The sequence below is a fragment of the Ceratotherium simum genome, chromosome X (genome assembly GCF_057802395.1).
Source record: "Ceratotherium simum simum isolate JZ-2026a chromosome X, ASM5780239v1, whole genome shotgun sequence".
NCBI classification, from domain to species: Eukaryota; Metazoa; Chordata; class Mammalia; order Perissodactyla; family Rhinocerotidae; genus Ceratotherium; species Ceratotherium simum.
In genome coordinates this window covers 39,748,378-39,759,240 of record NC_141940.1, presented here as the reverse complement: position 1 = coordinate 39,759,240, position 10,863 = coordinate 39,748,378, and positions in this window count along the sequence as shown.

The following is a 10,863-nucleotide window of genomic DNA, read 5'->3' as shown; positions in this document are numbered from 1 at the left end:
GAATAGCTAAAGGAATCCTGAGAAAAAAGAACAAAGCTGGAGGTATCACACTCCCTGATTTCAAAATATACTACAAAGCTATAGTAACCAAAACAGCATGGTACTGGCACAAAAACAGACACACAGATCAATGGAATAGAATCGAAAGCCCAGAAATAAACCTACACATCTATGGACAGCTAATCTTTGACAAAGGAGCCAAGAACATACAATGGGGAAAAGAAAGTCTCTTCAACAAATGGTGTTGGGAAAACTGGATAGCCATATGCAAAAAAATGAAAGTAGACTCTTACCTTACACCATACACAAAAATTAACTCGAAATGGATTAAAGACTTGAATGTAAGACCTGAAACTGTGAAAGTTCTAGAAGAAAACATAGGCAGTACGCTCTTCGACATCAGTCTTAGCAACATCTTTTCAAACACCACATCTGACCGGGCAAGAGAAACAATAGAAAAATAAACAAATGGGACTACATCAAACTAAAAAGCTTCTGCACAGCAAAGGAAACCATCAACAAAACGAAAAGACAACCTAACAATTGGGAGAAGATATTTGCAAACCATACATCTGATAAGGGCTTAATCTCCAAAATATATAAAGAACTCATGCATCTCAACAACAAAAAAACTACCAACCCAATTAAAAAATGGGCCAAAGACCTGAACAGACATTTCTCCAAAGAAGATATACAGATGGCCAACAGACACATGAAAAGATGTTCAAAATCACTAACTATCAGGGAAATGCAAATCAAAACTACAATGAGATATCACCTCACGCCCGTCAGAATGGCTATAATTAACAAGACAGGAAACAACATGTGTTGGAGAGGTTGTGGAGAGAAGGGAACTCTCATACACTGCTGGTGGGAGTGCAAACTGGTGCAGCCACTATGGAAAACAGTATGGAGATTCCTCAAAAATCAACGATAGAACTACCATATGATCCAGCTATTCCACTGTTGGGTATTTATCCAAAGAACTTGAAAACACCAATTTGCAAAGGTACATGCACCCCTGTGTTCATTGCAGCCTTATTCACGATAGCCAAGACTTGGAAGCAACCTAAGTGCCCATCAAGGGACGAATGGATAAAAAAGCTGTGGTATATATACACAATGGAATACTACTCAGCCATAAGAAACGATGAAATCCAGCCATTTGTGACAACATGGATGGACATTGAGGGCATGATGCAAAGTGAAATAAGTCAGAGGGAGAAGGTCAAATACCGTATGATTTCCTTCATTAAGTAGTAGATAATAACAACAATAAACAAACACATAGGGACAGAGATTGGATTGGTGGTTACCAGAGGGGAAGGGGGGAGGGAGGAGGGTGAAAGGGATAATTGGGTACATGTGTGTGGTGATGGGTTGTAATTAGTATTTTGGTGGTGAACATGATGTAATCTATGCAGAAATAGAAGTACAATGATGTACACCTGAAATTTTTACAATGTTATAAACCAATGTTACTGCAATAAACAAAAAATTAAAAAAAAAAAAAAAAAAAAAAAGCTACAGTAAATAAGACACTGTTGTAGTGCATAAGGATAGACATACAGATCAATGGAATAGAATTGAGGTCCCAGAAGTAAACCCTCACATTTATAGTCAAACTATTTTTGACAAGGGTACCAGGACAATTCAGTGGGAAAAGCATAGCCTTAAAGCAAATGGTGCTGGGACAACTGGATATCCACATGCAAAAGCATGAAGCTGGACCCCTACCACACACCACATACAAAAATTAACTTAAAATAGATCAAAGACCTAAAGATAAGAGCTAAAATTATAAAACTCTTAGAAGAGAACATAGACATAAATCTTCAAGACCTTGAGTTGTCAATGGTTTCTTAGATATGACACCGAAAGCACAAACAACCAAAGAAAAAATAGGTAACTTGAATATCATCAAAATTAAAAAGTTTTGTGCTTCAAAGGACATCATCAAGAAAGTAGAAAGACAATCCTCAGAAAATAACCCAATTTAAAAATGGGCAAAGGATTTCAATAGACATTTCTCCAAAGAAGAAAGCAAGGTAGTCAATAAGCACATGAAAAGATGCTCAGCATCATTAACCATCAGGGAAATGCAAATCAAAACCACAATGAGACACTACTTCACAAACACTAGGATGGCTATTACCAAAAAGTCAGATAATAACAAGCATTGCGGAGGGTGTAGAGAAATTGGAACCCTCATACATTGCTGATGGGCATATAAAGTGGTGTGGCTGCTTTGAAAATAGGCTAGCAGTTCCTTGAAATGTTAAACATAGAGTTGCCATATGACCTAGCAATTCTCCTAGGTATATACCCAGGAGAAATGAAGACATATGTCCACACAAAAACTTGTACACGAATGCTCATAACACCATAATTCGTAATAGCCAAAAAGTGGAGACAACTCAAATGTCCATCTACTGATGAATGGATAAACAAAATGTGGTATATCCATATAATGGAATATTATTTGGCTATGAAAAGGAGTCAAGTACTGATACATGCTAATACATGGATGAACTTTGAAAACATTATGCTAAGTGAAATAAACCAGTCAAAAAGGACCACAGATTATATGATTGCACTTATATGAAATGTCCACAGTAGGTAAATCCATAGAGACAGAAAGTAGATTAATAGTTGCCAGGATCCAGGGAGGTGGGGAGGAGTGATCACTAATGGGTTTGAGGTTTCTTTTTGGGGTGGTGAAAATGTTCTAAAATTGATTGTAGTAATGGTTGCACAACTCTGAATATACCAAAAGCTTTAAATGGATGAATTGTATGGTATGTGACATATTTCAATAAAGCTGTTAAAAAATCCCACTGAATAAAAAGCTTGTTGGAGGTGGGCAGAGATGGGTGGGCAGGTTATTTTATCTGTGTCTCTCCTGGTAATGTTGAAGGCTTCGCTCAATTAAAATTTTCTTACATAAGACTCGCCTTCCCTACAACCCTACTTTTATCTCCAACCCATCTTCTTTCAATTCGTGTTCCTTGAGGATTTATCTATGGTGCTAGCACCACCAACACCTTTCTTTGTGGAGACATGGGAATCTTTATTTAGTCAGTTATTTGGATTCTTTGCTGTATTCTGTGCTAGAGGAGCAGTCTCTTTGTCCAGGTAAAGATAGGGCAGTGGACCAATTTCTGATCTGAATTCAGGGATCACTGGAATGGAGATATAATGCTACCTTTAAATCACCTCTCTCTGAAAGACAGTTTCTTGTCCTCTTGATGCTTTTAGATTTCTTTTTGCATCTGGTCAGTGAATTCACCATTTTTCAGATTATAAAAATATTCAGATTTTTGTACTTTGTGCCCAATTGGGCACAAAGCACAAAAACACTGAAAATATTAAATGGAAAATTCTAGAAACAAACAATTCATAAGTTTTAAATTGGGCGCCACCATTCCCAGTAGTGTGAAAAATATTCAATTTTTCAGATTATAAAAATATTCCCCCTAGGGCTGGCCTGGTTGCATAGTGGTTAAGTTTGCATGCTTCACTTCGGTGCCTGGGGTTCACGGGTTTGGATCCTGGGCACAGACCTACACACCACTTATCAAGCCATGCTGCAGCGTCACCCCATATATAAAGTAGAGGAAGATTGGCATAGATGTTAGCTCAGGGACAATCTTCCTCAAGCAAAAAGAGGAGGATTGGCAACAGATATTAACTCAGGGCCAATCTTCCTCACCAAAAAAAAAAAAAACAAAACCCTGGAACTTTAACTAGCTGCCCCCAGTGGGTGTTAATTGGGCACAAAGTACAAAATAATGAGCTGAAAAAGGCCTTGCATCTCATCTTATAGGATTCCCCCAAAACCTCCTTAACGAGATAACTCATGCTTTCCTATAAGAAAGCTCATTGCTTTATTGTACATGTTCATTTGCTGTTGGGCAGATAGGACCTGCAGATAACAACTTGCTCAAGGCTTACCAATAAATCAGGGAAATGAAAAGGAGGGAAAACTAGTGAGTTAGAAATCCTTTAATATGTTCATTGTAGGTATCAAAGTATTTTGAAATAAAGTGTTTTTACTATGTTGTTTTTTGGTTTCACTATTTTTGAATCCATATTCATTAAATAAATAATTACTGAGTGCCTACTATGTGCCAGTCACTCTGTAGGTTCTGGGAATGTAGCAATGAACAAAATGGACAAAAATTCATGCCTTCATGGAACTTGTATTCTAGAAGGAGGAGGCAGACAATAAATAATTAAAATATATATTGGATGGTGATAAGTTCTATAGTGTTAAAATAAAACAAGGAAGAGATAGAGAATGTGCAGGGTGGAATTGTAATTTAATATAGAATGGTCAGGAAAGGCCTCACTGAGAAGGTGAGCAAAGATCTTTTTGAGCAAAAATCTTTAAGTGGTGAACGAGCAAGCCATTTGGATATCTGAGTGTGATAGATTGTATGGCTGTACCAATTCCTCCCATCCAGCATGTTCTTTTTGTAATGTGACTTCGCTACTATTCCTATTGAGAGGTAGAGTTTTCTGCCTTCCTTGAATCTAGGCTGCCCCTGTGACTTACTTTGACTAATAGAATGGGACAGGGATGATTTGTAAACTGTCAAGGCTAGGCCCTGAGAGGTCTTGCAACTTCTATTTTCACTCTCTTAGAACATGGCTGCTATATAGAAAAGTCTAAGCTCTCCTGCTGGAGAAGAGGCCATGAGGAGAAGAATTAAGGTGTCCCAATTGATAGCCAGCACCAAGGCTCCAGTCATGTGAGTGGGGCCATCGTGGATCCTCCAGACCCAGTCAAGCTGCCCCATCCAACATTGTGTGAAGCACAGATGATCCGCCCCCCTGAACTCTGCCCAAAGAGGAGGCAGACAAAAAAAGTAAATAAATAGAATAATTATAAATTATAGTAAGTTCTACAAAGGAAACAAACAAGAGGCTAAAAAGGAGAATTACATAGGGGACCTACTTTAGATGGGGTGGGCAGGGAAGGCATCTCTAAGGAGTTGACATTTGAGTTCAGACTTAAAGGATATAAATGAATTATGGTAAGAGGGTACAAGGCAGAGGGAAGAGCAGGTGCAAAGATCCTGACTCGACAGAGAGCTTAGTGTGTTTCAAGCCCTAAGGAAGACCATGGGGCTTAAACAAGGGAGATGAGGCTAGAGAAATAGACAGAGACTAGATTATACAAGGTCTAGCCAGTTGGTAAAGAATTTGTATTTTTTTCCTAGGTGCACCGAAGGGTTTTGATCATTGTAGTGACATGATCTTTCATTTTAAAAGGGTCCTTTTTTGCTGCTGTGGGAGAATGGATTAGAGGGGGCAAGAATGCAAGTGGAGAAATCAGGTCATATTGCAATCTTGGATAGAGTTGAAAGTAGCCAGGTTAGAGTGATGCCAATGAAGATGGAGAAGTGTGGCTAGCTTTAAGATATGTTGTGAAGATACAGCCAGCTGATGAGTGAGATGTGGAGGACAGGATAAGAGAAAAGGAAGAATTAAAGATGACACATAGATTTCTGGCTTAGGCAGTAGGATTGATGGTAGTGCTCACTACTGAAAGTAAAGAGATGATTAGGGAAATCCAGATTTCAATTTTGGGTAAAGTGTGATATGTTTGTGAGATATCTCTATATAAGTGTCAAGTGGACAACTGGAACTCAGAGGATAACTCTGATTGAAGATTTAAATTTGGCAGTCATCAGAATAAAAATGGTATTTAAATCTATGGGAATGGCTGTGATCACCCAGTGAGAGAATATAGAGCGAAAAGAGAAGAGGGTATAGGACAGATCTCTGAAGAATATCAATATTTAAAAATTAGCTAAAGGAGGAGCAGATAGCAAAGTAGCATTAGTAGTGGCTAAGAAATTAGGAGGAAACCACAGGATTGTGGTGTCAAGAAAGGCAAGAGGGAAGTGTATTTCAAAAGTGTATTTCAAAGTGGTCAACAGGGCTGAATGCTATTGAGAGTGTGAGTAAAATGAGCACAGATAAGTGTCCATTTTATTTGGCAACATCTAGGTCATTGGTGACAAGAACTGTTTCTGTAGAACGCTAGAGGTGGAGGTCTGATTGCAATAGATTGAAGATTAAATGGGAATGCAGGAAGTGAAGGCAGCATATGTAGAGAGCTCTATATGTGAAAAGCTGGCTATAAACGGGAATAGATAAATGGAATGGAAGTTGAAGGTGGAAATATGGTCAAGGAAGAGTGTTTTTTTTTTTTAATATCAACAGTATTAGAGCATGGTTGAACTCTGATGAAAATGATACAAAGGAGAAGGAGAGATTGATGTTGCAAAAGAGAAAAGGGATGGGATTCAGAGCACAATGGAGGGACCGAGTGCCCTCTTGAGGTTTAAGTTCATGAACTTAACAGGAAACCAATCAACTCGGTTGTGTGATACTCTCCTGTACTATTCAGCTGCTTGGGTGCAGGCTCTAAGAAGGCAGATGGCAGAGTTCATTCGGGGTTGGAGTTTTGCCAGTAGAGTCAACAAGAGGGAGAGATGGCCAAGGGAATTGAGTGTATTTGCAAGGATGAAACACAGATTCAGGACTGGTTAAGGAATGAAGCCAAGTCAAGAGGGAGGCTGACGGATAGTGAGAAGAGTGATGGCTAATGGATTGGAGGTCTTGGAGTGGCTGTATGTGTGTGTGTGTGTGTGTGTGTGTGTGTGTGTGTGTGTATTGGCAGAGAGGGTGGGTGGCAGAGGAGTGGGATGTTTCAGAGGTGATAGAATTTTTGTGATGATAGGTCTGGGGTGTAAGCATGGGAGTAGGTGGCTGACTTGGAGTGGAGGAAAAAAATCATAGGAGATGAATAGGTCAAGCAACTGAAAACCCGCTGGTTCATCCATGTGAATGCTGAAGCACTAACTTTGTGGAATTGAAGGCAAAGTCGGCCACAAAGTGTGAGTCAATCAGTGTGTTTGCTCTCTTGCAAAGAAGTCAGTTTTTGTGTTTGGATTTTAACTCCCCTGACCCTCAGCTGGGCCCTCAACAATACTAGGTAACTCAACATTTCCCTGATTGGCGCCCTCTCCCATTCCTCAGAACAGCTATTTTGACTATACATTACTTTCCAAATTAGGTACTTCTCTCCACACACTTTGTAGATGACTTTGCCTCCTACTCACAAAGAAAATAGGCCATCAGGAGGGGAATCTCTCTCACCAGCTCCTTACATACAAACTTACCTACATATGCACAGTTCCATGTTTTCTTTCTTCTTAAGTGGAAATCTATCCATTCTCTTAAGGCTAATGCTCCGTCAATGGGGAACTCCACCAATGTGCCCCATGCCACCAATATCCCGTCTCTCCTGTATCTTTACCCTATTTCTACTTGATGTTTCCCCCAAGGTTATAAACTGGAACAAATCTGTCCCATCTGTACAACAGCAGCAGCTCCAGCCACTGCCACCACTGCCCTTCCTCTGGACTTGCCTTCACAGGCAAACTTGTTGAAAGAAGTTGAAAGTAAAGTAAAACTAGTTGAGAAGAAGTTGCTGTCTTCACTTCTTCATCTCAGAATAACTTCTTTTTTTCTCTTTTAACTTTTTATTTTGACATAATTTCAGACTTACAGAAAAGTTGTGATAGGAGTAAAAAATAATCCCATTTTGCCCTTCACCCAGGTTCCCCAAATGTTATCATTTTACCATATTTACTTCATCCTCTCTCTCTCTCTCTCTTCCCTTCTCTCTCTCTCTCTCTCACACACACACACCCTCTTTTGTCCTGAACCATTTTGAGGTAACTTGCAGACATGATGCCATTTACCCTTTAATACTTCAGAGTGTATTTACTAGTAATAAGGACATGGTCTTACACAACCCAAGCACAATGACCAAAATTAGGAAATTAACATTGATGCAGTATTAACTAATCTTCAGACCTAATTCCCAATTCAGATTCTGCTGATTGCATTGTGTCAATCATGTCCTCTATGTAGCAGAAGACAGTCTTGGTTCACGAGTAGCACTCAGCTCTCATGGCTCCTTTAATCTGGAATAGTTCTACAGTCCCTGTGCTTCATGACATTGACAATTTTGAAGAATACAGCCCAGCTATTTTGTAGAATGCCCTTCAATTTGAGTGTATCTGAGTTTTCCTCATGATTAGGTTCAGATTATGCACTTTTGGAAGGAACATCACAGAAATGCTGTGTCCTAGTAGGCACATGATATTGATTTGTCCCGTTACTGGCCATGTTAACTTTGATCACTTGGTTAAAACCCTGTTTTCTAGGTTTCTCCACTGTCAAGTTACTATTTTTTCCTCCTGTACTAATAGATATCTAGTAGGAAGACACTTTGAGACTTTATAAATATCTTTTTACTCCTCAAACTTTCATCCACTAGTTTTAGCATCCACTGATGATTCTTGTCTGATTCAATTATTATTATGATGGCGGCCAATTTTTTTTTCTAATTTCACTAGTTCTCATACATTTATTATTGCTGTAAAGACAAGCTTTCCCTTCTCTTTCATTTATTTATTTCTATCAGTATGGACTCATAGGTTCCTATATTAGTCAAACGGTTATCATCTTTTATTATGATGCTTTATTTTAATGCTTAAATTTTCAAGATTTGGCTAGTGGAAGTCTTTTCATACTGGCTCTTGTATCCATTTTACATACCCTCATCATTATTTGAGTACTTTATTACTTTCTGGCACAAATAAGATATTCCAGGCTTGTCTTGTACTTTCCTTGCCCTAGCCCTGGGATCTGCCATTTCTCCAAGGTGCTCTGTTCCTTTTAGTGGAGAATGTCATTTAGAAACCAAGATCTGAGTGCTTATTGTGCTCATTGCCTGTAGAACCTCTCAGTAGACAGACCTACGAAATAGATGTATGTATATACACCTACAAACATATGTATATATGCATATATATGCATAAATGAACACCTGCATACATCTATGTCTATTTCTGTATCTGTCTCTTTCTGTCTATATCTGTATTAAACATAGTGAATTCACACTGATCCTCCAATTCCAATTCAACACCGTAGGATTCATTCTGTCCTTCTTCTTTTCCATATTTTAACTCTCTTCACCATTATCCACAGTATATTATATTCACCTCTTACCCTATTATACTCTGGCTTTGGTTCTACCAATTCACCAAAATTATTCTTGTCAAAGACACAATTTTTTGAAATTGCTAAATCAAAGTTCATTCTTGTCCTGATCTTCCTTGAGCTCTCCCCTGTGTCTGACTTTGTTGCAACTCCTCCTCCTTGAAACTCTCCACTTTCTTAGTGCAGTAGGCAGAATAATGGTCCCCCAAAGATGTCCAAGTTCTAATTCCTGGAATTTATGAATATATTGCCTTATATGGAAAAAGGGACTTTGCGGATGTGATTGAATTAAGGATCTTGAGATGGGGAGAGTATCCTGAATTATTTGAGTGGACTCAATGTAATCACAATGGTCTTTATAAGAGGGTGGCAGGAGAGCAGTTAGAGAAGATGATGTGACAACAGAGGCAGAGACAGTGAAGGAGATATGACAACACTACACTGCTGGCTTTGAAGATGCAGACGGTCTCTAGAATCTGGCAGAGGCAAGCAAATGGATTATTCCCTAGAGCCTCCAGAAACAACCAGTCCTGTTGAGACCTTAACTTTAGTCCAATGAGACTGATTTTAGATTTCTGACCTCCAGGAGCATAAGATAATAAATGTGTGTTGTTTTAAGCCACTAAGTTTGTGGCAATTTGATACAGCAGCAATGAAAACTAATACACTTAGCTCCATGATACTACACTGCTCTCCTTTTCCTTCCTCTCTGGCTGCTCTTCTTCCTTCCTTCCACGGTTCCTTTCAGGGCTCCTCTTCCTCTGCCACTCCTTAAATGTTGATGTTCCCCAGTGCTCTGTCTTCAGTCCACCTCTCACTTCACTCTGCAGTCTCTTCCTAGGTGAACTTATCTGCTCTAATAATTCCAGTGTGCATGCTTATGATTTCCACATCTCTGTCTTCAGTCCTTATCTCTCTTCTGGGGACCTCATCCACATATCCGTTTATCTACTCAACAATTCCACCTAGTTATTCCATAGACTCCTTAAACTCAACATGTCCCAAACTGATCTCATTATTTTTCCCCCACATTTCCCCATCCCCATTTCTCCCAAAAGTCTGCTCCTCCTTCTGTGTTCTCTATCCCAGAGAGTGACACCACTATCCCCAAGTACCCAACCAAAAACCTGACTCTTTATTCTCCTTCACTTCTTTTGTCACAAATTTCTATTCAATGTTCTAAATCTCTTTCATATATGTGTTCTTCTTGATATCTCTTGCTTAACATATTGCAGTTGTCTCCCAACAGCTCTTCTGCCTCAGTCTCAACACCTTCAAATCCATCCTTCCCACAGCTACCTGAATAATTTTTCTACAATACAAATTTGATCATGCCATTCCCCTATTTAAAACCATTCAAAGATTGCTAATCTCATAGCTTCTGAACAATGTCCATACACCTTGGAATGTCACATAGAGTCCTTTGTGATCTATCCTCTGACTATCTCATCAGCCTCTTCTCTTCATTCTACTCCACACTCAACCTACATTCCTACAATATTATCCATTCATTGAAGTGGCCATATTCCCTTTGGCCTCTGTGCCATTGTGCATGCTGTGCCATCTTTCTGAAACGCCCTTATTCCCCTGAATAACTTCTACTCTGCTTTTAAGACTCATCTTTTCTTGACTGTTCTTCTCCCTCTTCCACTGCCTATTAGGATCCCATTCTACATGCTCTGTAGCAGCTTTCATTTATCATATCTCAGTACTTTATCACACTTTATTATAATTGTCTATTCACTTATATTTCCCCTACCAGACTGTGGACTCCTT